This window comes from Panicum hallii, chromosome 7, assembly GCF_002211085.1.
Source record: "Panicum hallii strain FIL2 chromosome 7, PHallii_v3.1, whole genome shotgun sequence".
NCBI classification, from domain to species: Eukaryota; Viridiplantae; Streptophyta; class Magnoliopsida; order Poales; family Poaceae; genus Panicum; species Panicum hallii.
The window spans coordinates 28,785,390-28,803,656 of NC_038048.1; positions in this window are offsets into that span (position 1 = coordinate 28,785,390).

The window sequence follows — 18,267 nt, forward strand, 5'->3', positions numbered from 1 at the left end:
ACCAAAGATGCAGCATATGGCAAGTGGTCCCCAAACTGGCATGGACCGTACAGGGTTGACCAGGCCCTACCCGGGAACGCATACATGCTTGAAGAATTGGACGGCGTCAAGTTCCCAGTAGCAGTCAACGGCCAACACCTAAAGAAATATTTCCCAAGTATGTGGGCTGACGAACAGTAAAACGGCCAACACCTAAAGAAATATTTCCCAAGTATGTGGGCTGACGAACAGTAAAGCCGATGGCACCCATCAGGCAAGAAGCCGATGCAACCAACAGGCTAAGAAGGGGGGTGAAGGCTGAGTCGACGACGTTAGCGTTGGCAGGACAGGAAAACGGGAAAAAGGCCGATGAGCGCTAATCGGCCCGTACAATAACAGAAAGCGTTAGAACAGCCTATGCGGTGCCATCGACTTTAGAAGTTTTCGCTTATGGCAATCAAAGCATCACAAATTATCAGACAGCCGATGTGTCACCATCGACTTTAGGTTCGCTACATAAAGATACAAAGTTTATCCTAAACAGAACTACTGAAGGAAGGCGTCTATAGCAGCGATAGCATCAAGGCGGATACGGTCGACCTCAGCAAATACCGCCTCATCATCTTTGTCCGCCCCCGACACCACTTGTTTGCTCAAGTTGCCCAGCTCGGCTAAGTCCGCCTTCAGCTCGGAAGTCAAAGCTCCCGCCTCCTGCTTAGAACCCGCAATGAGATCCTTCTCCTCCTGGATGCGCTGCTTGGTGGCCTGGACTTTGGCTTCAAGATCTTCCAGCTCTTTCTCCAAAAGTCAAAGCCGATGGGCAGAAGCAGACGTGTCAACTTTCGCGTCGAGTGCGGCCTTCTTCTTGTTGATCGACTGACACATCTCAGCGATGATGGTCCTTAGGAGTGATTGGGAACGCCGAGTCTCGATCCTGCGGCGAGCTTCTGCCACTTTTGCTTGGAAGGAAGAAAGGTATCCGGCCGGCAAGAGCTTGGCCTGGAGACTCACCGGGAGCTGGGAGCTGACCTCGTCAAGGATCTTCTTAACTGCACTGGAATCTTGAATCAGGACGGGGATCGGACCCAACAGAAGCTCCTTCACGCGGAGGAGCCGATCGGCAGTGCTGGGCAGGCCTGAGGGAGAGTCGTCGGCTTCCAATATGGTCGACCCAATCGTGGCGGGATCAAACGCAAGGAGTTCTGAAAGATCCAGGTTCTGGAGGAGAAGAGGGTAAGCAAAGTATCGCGGGAGGAGACCAAAGCAATTGCGAAGGAAAAGAAAAAAAGCCATACCTGTCCTGAGAAGGAAGTAGCGATGGCCAACGAAGGGGCGATCGACTCCCGGGGGTGCACCCTTTCCGGAAGATGAACGATGGCAGCAGAGGCCATCTGAACCGTACCCTCGGAAGAAGAGGCAACAGCCGACAGGGCAACAGTCGGCTCTGCGAGAGGGATGGCCGATGAGATGGCAGTCGACTCCGCGGGACGTACCTCTCGTGCAGGGGAATTGGCAGTTGTCACACCCTAAAATATTCAATTTTAGGATGTGACTATCTTTTACAATGTGTTCATCTATCAATAGGATTTTCCGAGAATTTTAAAGATTTTTCTAGCAATTATTCTATTTATCCTAGAGCTAGAACCATTTATTTTAATACTTGGAAAGCTCTAAAATTCTTTTTCATGAGTCCCAAATATTTTATTTGGAATCCTCGTGACCCAAATTACCTCCTGAGTTTTCTCGGAAATTTTTGGGATTCTTCCGGATATATTTTTTTTCTTGGTTTGAAATATTTATCTGGACTTTTCCAGATTTATTTTGAACTTAAAAATATGTTCTAGAAAATATTTCTATTTTGATTTTCATCGCAGTCGGACCGAGCCGTATCTTTGTTGTATATCCTTTTAACCTTATCCTCTCCGAATCATTAAGAAGTTCCGTCGAGCTCACGATCCTCTAACCGTTTCCCCCGATCAAGTCATGCTTCAAAATGACATCTCGTGGCACGTCTTCGGTGTTTTTCCGACGATGTTTGATCATCATCAGCCCCAATGACTCGGCCTGATCTTTTCCTTGTCTTTTCGCGCTTCCGAATAAATGGTTCACATTTAACCAGCACTGTCAGCTCGCTTTCCCTGTTCAGCCTTCACCCGAGCTCGCGCTCGCAGCGCCGCCGCTGCTTGCGAGACCGTGTGCCCATGATAGAAGTCTCGAGCGCTGAGACTGCGCGACCCTCCTGCTCGCAAGGCCGAGCGCCCGAACCGTTGCGCCCGTGCGACCTTCCTTCTGCATCACCCCCGAGTTCCTGCAGACAGTCGCTCCTTTCCCTGATCCTTCTCTACGACATCACGGCCCCACTTGTCATCTTCTTTTCCGGTTTCGTTTTCTGTTCAGGCCCAACCTGTGCACCGGGAGAGCTCGGACTCCCCGCACAGCACCCCTATAAAGGCCGAGCCAAAACCCTCAGGCCTGTACCCTACCATGCCGCCGTCGCCTCCTCCCTGTTTCCTGCATCACCGAGCGCCCAGGCCCCCCTCCCGTTCCTCTCCTGCTCGCATGCAAACGCCGCCAGGACGCCGCGTTCCGCCAGCCCGAGCCTCTGCTGCCCTGGACGCCGCCCATGTGCCGTGCGCACCATCCGGAGGACCGCAGCCATCGCGCCCTACTTCTTCTGCACCGAGCCACCGTGCCCTGCAGCGCGTCTTCCTCCTCGCATCCCTGCATCGCCCAGCGCACCACCAGGATGTCGTCTTTCTGCATCTTGTGCGCCCAGACCCGCCTAGCGCCGCCCCTCCCTCTCCTGCATGCTCCTGTGCCCGTGCGCGTCACCTGAGCGCCCTGCCTTCCCTTGTGCGCCACCCTTGCCCCGCCCCCTGATGCCCAGGTGACACAACGAACAGAACAGAAACCGCACAGAATCGCTCAGGAACAGAACAGACCCGCCTCTGCAACTTCCTCCGCGAAATTCGATCACCACGATGCATCTTCGCTGCGGGTAAGGCATGGAATCGAACCCCCTCCCTCTCCTCTTTCTTTTCCCCCAATTCCCGTGCTCTCCCATGGTCTAAATCGCTCCAATTTTGGCCGGCAGGAAGCTCCCGTGCAGCAGCCATGGAGGAAACTCGAGCTTTTGCAATCCAGTCCCTGGAGAAAGATGTAATTTTCCTATTCTTCCTGTGTCTTGCAGATTTTGCAGAAAACCCCCTATATCTTTTCCATCTTTTCAATCCAGCCCCACCATGGAATTTTTCAGATCTAACCCTAATCTTTTCATGTTTTGCAAGCACTATTTTCTGTGTCTTGTATTTCTTTTCAGCTAACCCTTAAAGTCTATAGTTAATTGCGTATAGGTCCTTCAGCCTTGTTTTATGCGTAGTTTCCGCGTTTTAGATCCGTTTCGATCCGTTCTTTTTGCGTTAGTCTTCTAAAACCCTAAGCTATCGTTTAGCAGTGTTGTTGTACCATAATTTCTGTTTTTAAAATTAGATATCAATTTAATTTGAATAATACCCTCTCATCTAGTTTTCCGAAATAAAATCCAATTAAGTCTTTTCTCCGGTTTTCATAATTAATGTTAATTTGATTAATATCAACTTAAATATGTTTGTAATTTAATTTGTTTAGTTCAACACGAATCATAAAGTTATGCGTCTAGATGTTCTCACAAGTTTTCTTTTCTAATTAATTATTTAATTAGTGTAATTTGTACATAGAGAATTGTATATAAAATTTGACTAAGTTCTACTTCGCCTTTATAAATGCAAATATAATATGAGTTAATTATAATTAGGGATATTCTCTTTTGAATATCTTTTACATTAGTTTTCTGGATTAAAATAAATGAAAGCCTATAGTTCTTTTATTTCGTTTATAATATAAATCTCCCGATAGCTGTATCTTTTCAACCCTAGCTCCGTTTTCCGCGTTCCTTTCGCCCTCGTGACCGTAGCAGCGAGCCTTATCCTTTAGTTCGCTCTTGTAAAGCTTTTCTTTTGTTTGTTGTATCTATTCTTAGTCGTTCTTGTTTGTTTGCTTGCTTGTATGTTTTGGGCCCGTTGCTTGTGTGACGTTAGAAGGAGTGCGATCGAAGAACTTTGAAGATTTAGAGATTCAAGAACAAGAATTGAAGACTCTGAGCAGCTATTCTCTAAAAGAAAGGCAAGTGTTTCCTTGATCATGCTTTTGTCCTAATAATCACCATAAATATAACTTTTTCTTTATGCATGCATGTGTCTTAATTTTGATGGATCCTAATTAAGGATATGCCTAGTCTTTATGATCATTCCTTGTCAACCTGGGTTTTGTCTTTATTGTTGGGTAGCTATTGCTTAGTTGCTATAACTGGTTCCGGTTCGGGAGTAATATATAACCATGATGATGATAATGATGATGCTACACCTGTTTTATCCATGTTCATGCTCTTTGTGTTGTTAATCACAAGATTATATGTTTAATCGGAACATGGAGAACCACCCAGGAAAACAGTACAACCACAGTACTATATGGCTCTGGTCTTGGCTAATTAATTAGAAACCTTAGCTTGTGATGATCTTACCGAAAGGGCAAGAGGGGTTGCATTGACGGGGTATAGCTCGGTCCTTTGAGGCACATAGCTATGTGAACCTTGGCTAAGGTATTTTCCTCAATAGGGAGGGTTATGACCGCTTTGACTTGAAACCTTAGCGGATTATCATGAGTTAGGGAATCTTTGTAAAGGCCTCGTAGTGAATCCCTGCCACTCACCTCGGAAGTGTTTAAGGGCCTTGCAAACCCGGGCATAAAGGGAAACACGAGCTGTGGGTAAAGTGTACAACCTCTGCAGAGTGAAAACTGATATATCAGCCGTGCTCACGGTTAAGAGCGGCTTGGACCCTCACATGATAATTGAACTTGAAGATGAATTAAATCGTGGATCATGGTTATGTGGACCATGTTTATGGTTATGGTTATGCTTATGCTGTATCTCTTCTATCTCTTTTAATGTGGGTTTTGGTATAAACTTATACCTTAGTAATCAGGTGCTAATAAAACTTGACCAACTAAAATTGCTTATCGCAGTAAGCCAGTCAGCCTTTCCTTGATTTTTGGCCTTCATGTCATATATTTCCCAACACTTGCTGAGTACCAACCATAAGTGTACTCACGCTTGTTATAATTACTGCTCAGAGGAGAAAGTGATGTGAAGTCTTTTGAAGATGATGCTGAGTTCTAGGCTTGCGCAACCCCCGGTCGATTGCCTGTGAAGTTTGGAGTCTTCGTTTCCAGGATAAGCTGTATAACTCTGATAATCTTTATAGTCTTTTAATTCTCTTTTCGTGATACTGTTGCTGATTATTCACTAATGAAGTCACTATATGTATGGAACTTGATCCTGGCATACATATAGTTATGCATTCGGTTTTGTCTTTAAAAACCGGGTGTGACAGCAGTAGCCGAAGCAGCGGAGGGTCCTTCCAAACAGGGGCCAGCAGGGGATGAAGTCACGATCGGCGCTTGCGGGCTTGGTAAGGCAGCTGGGACAACAGTCGACGCAGAAGGATCCTCCAAGGTGGTTGCGCCCGGATCACGGAGAGCAAACAGGGCCCTGATAGGCGCATTCACGTCCTCTGGCGCCTCTGAAGATGAACCTTTCTGGTATGGGGGCTCCTCCTCGCTGGAGACTTCTACAACGGCAGGCTGCAGGAGAAGAGTGTGCCGTTAAAGGAGACATGAACAAAGGTCCGATTGCAAAGCGAGAGGAGGGGCCAAACCTGGGCGACGACTGGAGATGGCGGAACAGGAGAGGACGATGTAATTTCCTTCCGGACCTTTCTGACAAGAGTCTTCCTCGTCTTAGCGCAAGCTTGGGGGGCAACGGCCTCTGAGAGTCGTTTCCGCTTGGGAGTCAATTTAACGGCGCTCGGCTGAATCTGCATCACGCTTTTTGATGGAGGAGGCGCATTCTTGCCGAAGAGGACCACAGGAGCAACCGCCAGAAAGCAAAAAGGCGATCCATCGTCGTTCATCGGCTCTGGGCCGTCTTCTCGCTGCAGAAACAGGAAAAGGATTCAAGAGGAGCCCAGTAAGAGTTAAGAGAAGAGATGTCGATTAAAGACGATACCTCTCCGGCGGGGATATCGTACTCAGGATGGATTTGCTGCAGCATTGGGCCCAGAGCTCTCCGGAAAACGTGAGTTGTCCACATTGACCACCATCCCTCGAAGCCGACGACCGAAGAAGTAAAGGAAAGATTGGCGGGAACAGATAAGGGGAGGTCGGCGAACAGGCTGTAGCACCTTTGGGTGGTCAAGGCGTCAGGAAGGTCCACCCTGCTTGATGTCAACGAATGGAGAAGGAAGTGGGGAGGCACCTGCGCAAGGCCAAACTGCCGGGCTGCTACGACCGGCTGATAAAACTCATAACCAGGCTTGAGAATCCGGTTAGAGGTACTCATGCCAACCGGGAGAAGACAGGGCCGAACCATGATAGAGTAAAGGCGCCTGGTGTCAGCATCATAGGCAATGTCGGCTAATCGGAAGGTAGCCGGGTTCTCAAAGAGCTCAGAATCGGCATAAGGAAGGAAGTCTGGGTTGTCAAGGCCTTTATAGAAGATCTTGAACCAACGGGAAGCATCTAAAGGATTCAGTTTCCCGCCAGGGAGACCATACAAGGCCTGCCCAAAACTAGTGCACCTAATCTGTCTCCCACTCAGATCAGGGAAGGAATTGTCGACTAAGGAAGGGAAATCAGGGTCAGAACTTTGGAAATAAAGACGAGCCCACAACTGGATAAACCACCATGGGCCACCGGTCCTGATTTTCTTCTGAGAAAGAAGGCTAGAAGTCATCAAATGGAGATATCTGTAAAGTTCCCCGAGAAATAGCCTACCAAGGCCAACAGATTGACCCCTGGCCAGTTCATAAGCCAAGGATAGGTAGTTCTTGGTTGGAGCAAGAGAAGGGCCACAGAAGAGGAAATGTTCGAGCCATAGGTTCAGAAAGGCTGTGTGCTCCTTCTCAGATACAGGGCCCTTGCTTTTCTGGTGTTGGCTCAAGTATGTGCTCCAGTTAGTGCACTCGGTTTTGGATGACAGTTTATAAGGGACCACAGGGAGGCTGTAAGCAGAGGGGCAGGTTGATGATATGTCCAAACCGGTAATCATCATAACATCTAGCAATGTTGGTGATAATGGGCTGTGCCCGAAGAGAAAACAATTCAAGGCGTCAGACCAGAAATAGCCGATGGTCTTCAGAAGGTTCTCGTCTTTTTCAAGGGGAGAGAGAGACAGAGACAGAGCATCGGCTATCCCGATGGATTCCCATAAGGGCTGGTAGGCGCTCGCTACTCTGTTGTACCAAACTATCCAGTTTTCAGGTGGATTTGGCCAAGCGCGGAGGCTGTCCGACCAAGATTCAAGGTCTATATCCTGACTCACAAAGGGGATTCAATTGGCTTCACATGAAATCAAATCTATGGGTTTCTCATAGGAACGAGGCCCAAGGCAGAAAGAATTGGGGGAAGAAGGGTGCGGCAAGAAGATATCGGAAGCCTGAAAAAATCCCAAGAAAAACAAGATTGCCGAAGGGGGAATTAATCAACCGCGCAGTAAAACTTGCAGATGCTGTGTTAAATTAATGGGGGGTCGGAGTTCACCTTCAGACCAAAGACATCGGCGGCGGTGCGCGAAGACTCTGCCATCGGGAATCTTGAATCGAGATCCTGGAGGGCGGATCTAGGTTTGGCGGCGCGAGATCGGATATGTGTTTCAAGGGCCAGAGGGGATCTTGCGGTTAGGGTTTGTGAGCAAAGGGGATCAGAGTTGATCTGGATCCCAGAATCCTTGGAGATTTGTGTCAGGTGAAAGGCCAGTGGAAGGGTAAAGTAAATTGAAGGGTCATTTCAGATCCGGATCGGTATATTCTGAAGCCGATGCGTTGCCATCGGCTCTTGAGACAGATGATTGCGCCTAAGAAGAGTTGCCAGTACAAAAGAAAATTCTATTAACAGCGAGACAGCAAATACAAAAGAGGAGATAACTGCTCCTAAAGATGGCCTAATAAGGACACTACAGTCTACCACCAGTACACGCCGGAGGTCTTGCGGCGCTTGGGTGATGGAGCAATGCTTGGGCCACTGTCGCCGGTGTCGCTGCCACTGTCGTTGTCGTCCCCGCTATCGTTGCTGGTGAAGTTGTCGTCGCCTTCGGCTCCTTCGCTGCTGTCGGAAGAATCATCCGATGACCCGCTAAGAAGGAAGGTACCTGCCATCGGATCTTCTTCGGAGGAGAAGGAATCGGCTCGTTCCTCCGAGGAAGAAAGGTCTTCCCCCCAAGACGCGTCGTCTTCATCCTCCTCCAGCTCGGCTCCGAGGAGGAGTGCGAGATCCTCGCCATCAGTCAGGGATTCATCATCCTCTGACTGGTAACGGAAGTCCCACTCCTCTTCATCCCAATGCAGGGGAGCACGGGCTTCGTAGGCGGCGATCGGATCATACTCCGGAGTTGGTTCTCGGGAGGATTCGGATTCATAAGAAATAACGGAGGAGGCAGAAGAGGAAGAGGCCATGGTAAAAAAGAGGAAGGGAGTAATTGGTGATGGCTGCGAGAGGAAGACGATTGGGGAAGTAGCCATAGGAGAGTTTATAAAGATAAATCGAGGGGTGGAGCGAATCGGCATTGTGACGGTTCCCGAGGAGAGTGGTACAGAGCAGTCGTATCGGTTGGAAGTCGGAAAGGCGTGGATCGGAAGCCGAAGGGTCGAGGTAATTTTAAATGATTTCGGAATTACCATCGCCGAAACCAGGGGGGCATGTGTTATCGCCATATTCTGGACGGGCCAAAAGTGGGCCAAGGAGCAAGACGGGCCTAGGGAAAGCTGATGGCAGGATTACAGATCGGGTCCCGTACGGGTGTTTGGGGCCGGTAAGGCCGTGTAAACTCAGGCTTAGGCAGTTAGGATTCGTATCGTGTTTGGTTAGGGTTAGTTAAGGAGAACAAGTCTACGGACTATAAATATGTACCATGAATAAACAAGAAGGGAGATTCATTCATCAACAACTCACGGCGCATCGCCTCCCCTGTTCCAGGGTTTTTTCCATCGGGTAAGTGCCATGTAGCCCCCTGATCACGCTTCGCGTGATCAGGGGGCGCAGAACTCTTGCTTGTTTGCTTCATATGTTGCTCGTTCTGAAGCCTTGTAGATGGCGAGTAGCATTAGTTATCATAGCGTGCATGGAGCAATGTTATTTTTGTATTATGATCTTGCCCTGTCCATTGTTCTTGCGCGCTCCGCGATCATTATGCCCGACCATGGATGTAATGATCACACCTTGCTTTGTTTATGTTGATAGATCCAATCTGTTATGGCTAGTTTCTATCTATTAGGAATTTAGTTCAATATGTGCACGATTAGGCCTTGCAAACGAGTTGAAAGTTCCGGCAGTATGTTAGTATCGGATCTTAGCTTGCGTAGGGGGTTCCTTAGGAATCGGCTCTTTAGCTGTTCTTAGGGTCTCTGTTCGGGTTGTTCGTTCTGATGCTTTGCGTATTAGTTAGGCTCAATCACGTGTAGGATGTTCCGATCGTGTAGTGAGGGCTTAGCTGTCGTAGTTTGGATTAGATTAATATCTTTAAAGCGAGTTTCATCTTATTATTGTATACATATGTTATCTGACCTGAAGATCCGATCCGGTACCGATGCAATCGGCTCTCTACAGCCGATACCGGGGAGGAGTAATGAGCCGATCACGGCTCGGACTAATCTTTACAAGTATCTGTGCTTACAGGAATTTCACGAATCACACCTTCCTGATCAGGTACAGGATCAGGTGGCACGCCTAGCAACTCCAAGCCAGGGTGTGCGCCAGATCGCTGGGCCGTTGACCGAGGGACCGGGGCCCGCCAGCCGTCCCGAAAGCCTCCCGGCTCCTCGTGTTGCCTGTCGCTGCTCGCCGGTGGGTTTCGATCGACAACACAATCTCAACAGGCACTACCCAAAAGATTCTTTTGCGCTCCCACGCATCAACCAAGTCATCGACTTCACGGCTGGCTGCATCCTACTCTCTTTCCTTGATTGCTACTCGGGCTACCATCATATTGCCCTTAAGGAAGAGGATCAGATCAAGACAGCGTTGATCACCAGTTTGGAGCATACACCTACAAGACTATGTCCTTCGGGCTGAAGAACGCAGGGGCTACATATCAGCGAGCCATCCAGCTTTGCCTCGCTGATCAGCTACATCGCAATGTTGAAGTTTACGTGGATGACGGGGTCGTGAAGACCAGAAACCACGACGAGTTCATCTCCGACCTCGAGCAAACCTTCAACAGCTTGTGCAAGTTCTGGTGGAAGCTCAACCCAACCAAGTGAGTCTTCGGCGCACTGCAAGGGAAACCACTCGGTTTCATCATCAGTCACCAAGGAATTGAAGCCAACCCAGAGAAGATTACTGCCATCACAGACACGCGAGCTCCACAGATGATCAAGGATGTCCAGAAATCACAGGGTGCATGAAACCCCTTAACAGATTCATCTCATGACTTGGGGATAGAGGATTACCTTTCTTTAAGCTTCTAAAGTAGTAAGACAAAATCCAGTGGATAGAGGAGGTGGCACAGGAGCTGGAAGATCTCAAGAATCATCTGCAGTCGCCCCCCATCCTCACGGCTCCATTACGAGACGAGAACCTACTACTATACATTGCCGCGACTACTCACGTCATCAACACAGTTAGTGGTGGAGCGCCTCGGGGAAGGCTATGCATTTGGTGTGCAGCGGTCGGTGTATTTCATCAGCGAAGTCCTCTCTAAATCTAAGGTTCGTTACCCGTCAACTCAAAAACTTCTCTACACTATACTCATCACTTCCAGGAAGCTTCGCCACTGCTTCAACGAATACAAGATCTATGTTATCACTAATTTTCCATTGGCGGATATACTCCACAATCGGGATGCCACTGGACGCATTTCCAAGTGTGCAGTGGAACTGGGGGCTCTCAGCATTGACTTCAAACCTCGCACCACCATCAAATCACAAGCACTAGTCGATTTCATGGCAGAGTGGCGAGGAAATCAAGCTGCAGCTTCAGCCAACATGCCCGAGCATTGGGTCATGTACTTTGATGGTTCCCTCAAGCTCGGAGGTGGCAGAGCAGGAGTTCTCTTCATATCTCCAACAGGCCAACAGCTCAAATACGTTTTCCAGATACTATTCAAGGTCTCCAACAACGAAGCCGAGTATAAGGCATTACTACATGGGTTCCGCCTGGCAGTCTGTCTTGGCATCAAGCATCTACTTATCAATGGCGACTCCTTGCTGGTAGTCCGACAAGTCAACAAGGAGTGGAACATCAACGAAAAAACCATGGATGCATATGTTGCTGAGATACGCAAATTGGACAACAAGTTCTCAGGCCTGGAAATCATCCACGGGATGATAACGTGGGGGTTGACGTGCTCTCGAAGTTGGGCTCCAATTGAGCAAAAGTCCTGCCACGAGTATTCGTTCATGAACTACATCACCCGTCCATCAGGCAACCAGATCCTATGATCATTGATCAAGGTTCGTCAGAACCTAGTAAAGAGGTCATGATGATCAAGGTTGACTGGCGGGTACCATTCATCGACTTCATCAAAGACCAGAAGCTACCCCTAGGCGTTAACGAAAAAAGCGCTGAGGCTGCACGCATCATCCGACGGAGCAAAGGGTATGTTCTGGTCGACGACAAGTTATACAAACGTGGTTCATCAACAAGCGTCCTTATTAAGTGCATTCTCGTTGAGGAAGGCAAAGAAATACTGCAAGAAATTCATGAACAAGTCTGTGGCAATCATGCAGCGTCAAGGACGCTAGTCGGGAAAGCATTCAGGTCTGGGTATTACTGGCCAACAGCTTTGGCTGACGCCGAAGATCTCATTCGTCGATGTACCAATTGCCAGTTCTTTGGCAGGCAGGCTCACGCCCCGGTGCATAACATCATCACCATACCACCATCCCGGTCTTTCGCTTGTTGGGGCCTGGACATGATTGGGCCTTTGACTACGGCGCCAGGAGGTTTTACCCATGTGTTGGTGGCCATCGACAAGTTTACAAAGTGGATCGAGTACAAGCCAATTACAAAGATCTCTACGGATCGAGTAGTCAGCTACATTTGCGACATCCGGCACCGCTTTGGCTTCTCCAACACTATCATCATAGATCTAGAATCTAATTTCCACACGCATGAGTTCTGAGAATTCTGCGAGAATAGCTCTATTGAGGTGAAGTATGTCTCGGTTGCTCACCCGCAGGCCAATGGCCAGATTGAGCGTGCCAACGGCTTAATCCTTGATGGGCTAAAGAAAATACTCTACAACAAGAACAACAAAAAAAGGGGGGGCAAGTGGATTTATGAGCTCTTCTCAGCTGTTTGGGGGCTTCGCACTCAACCAAGCAAAGCTACAAATCAACCGCCATTTTTTCACGTTGAGTCAGAAGCTATCCTCCCTGCGGACATCATGTGGAAGTCTCCAAGATTGTAGATGTATGAAGAAGGTGAAGCTGATCAAGCAAGACATCTGGAGCTTGATTCAACAGAAGAAGTCAGATGCAACGCCTTGTTACAGTTAGCTCGCTACCTACAATGCATCCAATGCTTCCACGACTGCAACGTACAGGAGGGGTCCTTCAGCATCGGTGATTTGGTCCTCCATCGCATCCAAGATGAGATAGAGCTGCACAAGCTCAACTCGTTATCTAGTGATAGAAACGGTGTAGGTGCTCGATGTTCCAAGAGTTTGGTATCTCCTGGCCATCGGAGTTTTGCAGTCGGTACGACCCTGGTCGTGTAACTTTGGTGATGATGAAGGGCCCTTTTATACACAAAGTTGCCATTGGCAGTGCAGCATGTTTATCAATAAAGAGTTGGTTTGATCTTCAAACGACTACTTTTTGTCTCTAAGCTAGACTATAGAACTCGGGGACTTCGGCCACGAGTACTAAGAACACGTTAACTACGCTAAATCACTAGAAGTACTCGGGGGCTGCCGCCACGAGTCCTTTCTGAACGACTACTTTCACACTTGCCCTATGAGCCGAAGCGCAAAGACTGCTTGCAATCAACTCTGACTGCTTCACAGCAAGAAAGTCAAAGAGGCTCCCATGTCTATAAAAGCAATCCAGAGTATCGCACAGTGCGAGTAAATCCTGATTCGCTTATTCTCCCTATATGGGACTTTACGCTGGACACCAGGTCATCGACTACTTCTAGATACGTGGCCTTCTGAGCAGTTCTTTATTGGCCGTCCCACATTCTCTGTCTAAGTCCTACGATTTTTTGGTATTACTCTACTAGTAAGCACATCGAACATATCAACAGGCAACAACAAATAAAACATATATACATGTTTGGATACACGGGCAGGTTGTTCAGCGATTACATATCATGTTTACTCATGCTCCAAGCTATCTATCAACCTTTGAGCCACCGGCTTTGCTTCCTCGACAAATTCTGAGAATTTCTCCTAAGAACAGTCGGCTGCCATGCCATCTGCCAGTGGACTCAGATTGGCCTTCGGCGAGTAGGACTTTACGAGCCCAAGGATATGCGCTACATAAGTTTTGGTGGTCTCTGAGATGTATCCAGAAATCTTCTGTGGGGCTTCATGGAGTTGCTCCAGCAGCGTCTTCTTGCTGATTACCCCCTCTTCTAGAGGATCCACCGTATCTACGACTACCTGCATTGCACTCTTAAGCTCTACAAGTTCTTTATCTTTCAGCTGCTTCTCAGCGGCCATGTTCCTGATCTATGTCACACACTCTACGAGTTGCACATTTGCATCTTGGAGCGCTTTAATAAACTTCTTTGCATCATCTGAACGATGGTACACAAGATTCTTCAAGTCCGTGATCTCATCATCCTTATTTCTTATAATATTATTAAGTTCTGCAAGCAAAAGGAGATGAAGAAGTACTCGTACGAGTTCAGATACTACTTTCCGCGTACATCAAAACAAGATAAAGCAGTTGACAGAGTATCACCTCGCTCGGAGCTTGTCCAACTTCTTCCTGGAACGGTTGGCCAATTCCGGTCCAACAAAAGGAAACAATTAGACAAGATCAATCTAGTTGACAAAGGCAATCATCTCTAGTCCAGGACGCTTACCATGGAAAACTTATATAGATCTTTAAAGATGTCCTAGAACTGCTTCAGTGTTGCCAATGTAAGCATAGGATCTTCAATTAGTTCAAGCGGAATGGTGTCACTTCGGCGGAGTGACCAATATGCCGTCCAAAGAAGTACTCGCAGCATCTTGTCCTTTTGGTGCAGGCTGCTGCTATGGGACATGTGTCACCTCACCCGTAGTAATCAAAAGAGTTCACGCAAAATTTATCTTACGTGCAAGGGTGGCTAAATCAACTTACCCGTGGGAATCTCTAGGGACTCCTCTTCGGCTTCGGTCCTCTCCCCCATGGGTGGTTCGATTTCAATGTTGGCTTCTGCGACGATAGGCTCTGAGGGCTCCCGCAGCACCGCTGACTCGACAAGCATGATTGTCGCTGGTACCGCACTCGACGCCGCAACATTTGACTCGTGCTCTGGCTTGGGGGCCTGAGTCTCCATGGCAATGCCAGGCTCCTCAAAGCCCAGAGTAGAGGAAGGGCTACATACAAGAAGCAGCAAGATGTTCTATCATTTATGACAATAAGCCTACAATTTGCAAGTGAAAGCACTCGGATACTTACAGTGCGAACTTGTTTACTCCTAACTTCCTCTTTTTGAGTGGTCTAGGTGCTGGGACAGCACCTAAAGCACTTGCCGCGCGGTTTCGCCAGCCGCGGGCAGTGATTGCCCCCGCGTGGCCCGAGCGGAGCATGACGACGGGTCCACTATGACGGAGGGCACGCTCTGCTCCCTCACAGTATCATCTCTGGCAGCATCCTCGACCCTTCACTTCGAGAGCTTGGGGTTTGAGGAGCTAGCAGAGCATAATCAAGAAAAGGGAGAATTCAACAAAACTCAGCAACTGCAAATTGAGCAAAAGTACTCAAAAGTTCAGGAAAAGCTTTTACTTGGGCGTTTCTTCATCATCACCACCTGGCAAAGCACTTGGCCTGCGCTTTCGGGCAGTAATCCGCGGCTTCTTTGGGTGACTTGGCAAAAGATTACCACCGGGTGAGCTTGCGCCTTCTTGGGAGGTCTTCATGGATTTGCTCTTGATCACCTCAGCCAGGGTGCGGTTAGAGTCAATTTCATCACCGTCCTCTTCCTCGCCGGATGCTGTGGTGGCAAGAGGACGGGTGGAAGGCATCAAGTGGCTTGGGTGCTTGATGTTTGGCATAGGAGGCATACTGCTATACACATTTACATCATCGTGCAGTAATATTCCAAGATTTGCCACTGCAAAAATAGATTAAAGGATAACAGGGGTACTCGACAGAATGATACGACTACTTACCCCTACCTGTTGTGAGGATTTTTTGCCGAGTACAGGCTCGATACATATGGGATGGTTTCAGCGCCCATGAGCACCCGGATTACTCGCAGCAAGACTTCACCTTTCTCAATACGCTCTGCAGAAAACTGAGACGGATCTAAGATGCCAAGGTAGCGTGTGCGCTTCTGCAGAGGCTGGATCCGCCTACCCAGCCACGTGTATATCACTGACACTCTAGTAACTCCAGCATTTCTGTGCTTCTTGATCATTCCGAGCAGCTCCTTAATTTGGCTCATGTCATGGCACGCCATTGTCCACTCACCATGGATCCTGAGTGCCCCGGCGGTCCTTTCGGGAAGTGAGGGATGATGGTTTCCAATGTAGAACCACCGCTCCCTCCATCCAGACAAACTAGTTGGGAATTTGTAGGGGATGTACTTCTTTTCCATCCCCTGCCTCAATTGCAATCTGGCACCACCGACATCATACATGCTACTCTCGCTAGGCTATGGTTTGAGATGGAAGAGATAGTAGAAGAGGTCAAAGTGGGGTTCTATCCCCAAGAAGGCTTCACAAAAATAAACAAAGATGGAAATGTGGAGAATAGAAATGGGGTTGAGGTGATGGAGTTGGACACCATGATAGAAGAGAAGGCCGTGAAAGAAATCAGATGCGGGGATGGTCAATCCACGCTCAATAAAATATTGAAACAAAACAATCTCCTCAGCCCTTTCATATGGTCTCTTGTCACCAGTGGCGGAGCACCACTAGATTATCTCCTTAGGCTGCAGGAGACATTCATCTACCATCATTTGCAGATCGGTTTCGGAGCACTTATTTGTTCTCCACCCGTCCCTAGCGGTGGTGGCGGGCATGGATTCCTTCCCTTTCTCCTTGGTCGCGCCTTTCTTGCCCCCCATTCTTGATGTCACGAGCTGTTTCACTCGCATACGCTCAGGGGCTAACGATGGAGGTGGCCGAGACGCACTCTAGGGAAGCAGGGACCCTCAACAACTACTTTCTGCATAGGGGAGGAGCTGGGAATAACTTAGATCTAATTCTAGGATGCAGGATAGAGGAAGACGAAAGGCTACTACCGTGAGAGTGCAAGCGAAAGGGTGAGTAAATTCTAAGTCACCGCGCGGTTAAATAACTAGTAGCTGGAGCTTCCATTTGTGTTGCTTGCGTATTGAAGAGTATGACTCCAAGCTTTCCTGGCCTGACAAATATTATTTTTAATTGGAAAATTTTGTATTTACCTTTCTCAACATGGTTGAGGTGGAATCTCCTCCCTCGACACTGCAAACCAGTCAACCGGATAAGTCCACCATTAGCTTTACTATTGCAGTCATGACTTATTTCGTTTTTTGTCTATTTATTTTCTGAGTACGTCTCTGGCAACATGTCCACGTGGCAAAACTGTTAACACAACACCACACCAACATAAAACTACCTTTGGATGATCTAGGGGATATTTGCATCATGGTTAAAACAGTTGATGGAGAACTTACATCTGATTATGTGATTGACTCAGGAGTAGACTCGAACTCATGTCATAGTTTTGGGAGGTAAATAGCTAGGACTTTTTCAATGAAAAATAATGCTTTTCAGACAGTGGCTTTTCTAGGCCAGGCTTTGGCCCCAGGCCATAGTGTTTTTTTCCTATTCTAAAGAATGGTGTACATGTACACACAACACCACATTCACACAACGTCACAACCACGAGTGCAGCTTCTATTACACGCCTATAAATAAAATGCTTAAAGCACTCGCATGCCTGTAATTATTAGGCACTATGATTTGAACCCTGGTGAGTCAAGTTGAACCCCCTTGCCTCTACACCACACCGATGACGGGTAGTTTTGTTTGAAATTTTGCACCCAAATTTATTTTGGCCCATTAGAAAATTCAGAAATTTATAAATCTCAAAGACCATGTATGCAAGAGAAAAATGATGCAAATTTAGTCCACCTTGCTAGCGGAGGAGTAGAATGACCAACATAAATATAGAGGTTATTTCCACTCCTCCAAACTATGTGCTGGGGAGAGAAGGCAGTTGGCTAGACGCCTTAATATGTTTCTATTGGCTTTGATAAGCAAAGGTGTTATCCTATAGAGCATCCTTGAAAGAACAAACCTATATGAGCCTGACTGTTAAACGTCGCAGTCTATGAGATTTGGGTGATCTTTGAAAAGATCAAGGAGGACGACAGATATGCTTCACCCATGGGGTAGACTAGTGGCAGTTATGTACTAGTGAGAAAGGCAGTACTCTGAATGTGCATTTGAGATCTGGTGAGAGATTGCTGAAATTTTGGGCCCTGACTAAGTTTGGCCAATTAGAAAAATTAAAAATTTACAACTCTCAAAGGTCCATGTATGCAAGAGAAAAATTGAAAAATAATGCAAGTTTAGTCCTACATTGCTAGTGGGACTATGTACGCCTCGCCGGGTTCTGGTGGGGGATTGCTAAAATTTTGGGCCCAAATTAAGTTTGGCCCATTAGGAAATTCAAAGGTCCATGAAAGCAAGAGAAAAATGGTGCAAGTTTAGTCCCGCATTGCTAGTGGAGGAGTGGAATGAACAACATAAATAGGATGGGTTTAGCTTCCTATATATCAAAACCTATTATTTTTTTCTCTTCTTGTTGTTGCGTCGTCACTGTAGTCTTTTCCATCCTGATCGCCGGCATGCACTGGCGAACAAGAGAGCATTTATCCAAAATCCTTTGTCTTTGGATCCTGCACCGGGAGAGGGCGAATAAGATTTTTAGGAAGCGCTTCATGCACGTCTGCTCAAGGTATGCACCACGACGCGTCTTCTATTCAACTCCTTCACCTCACTGGACAACCGCCTTCGTCGTCTCCAGCAGGAGCGGTTCATCATTGTCAACC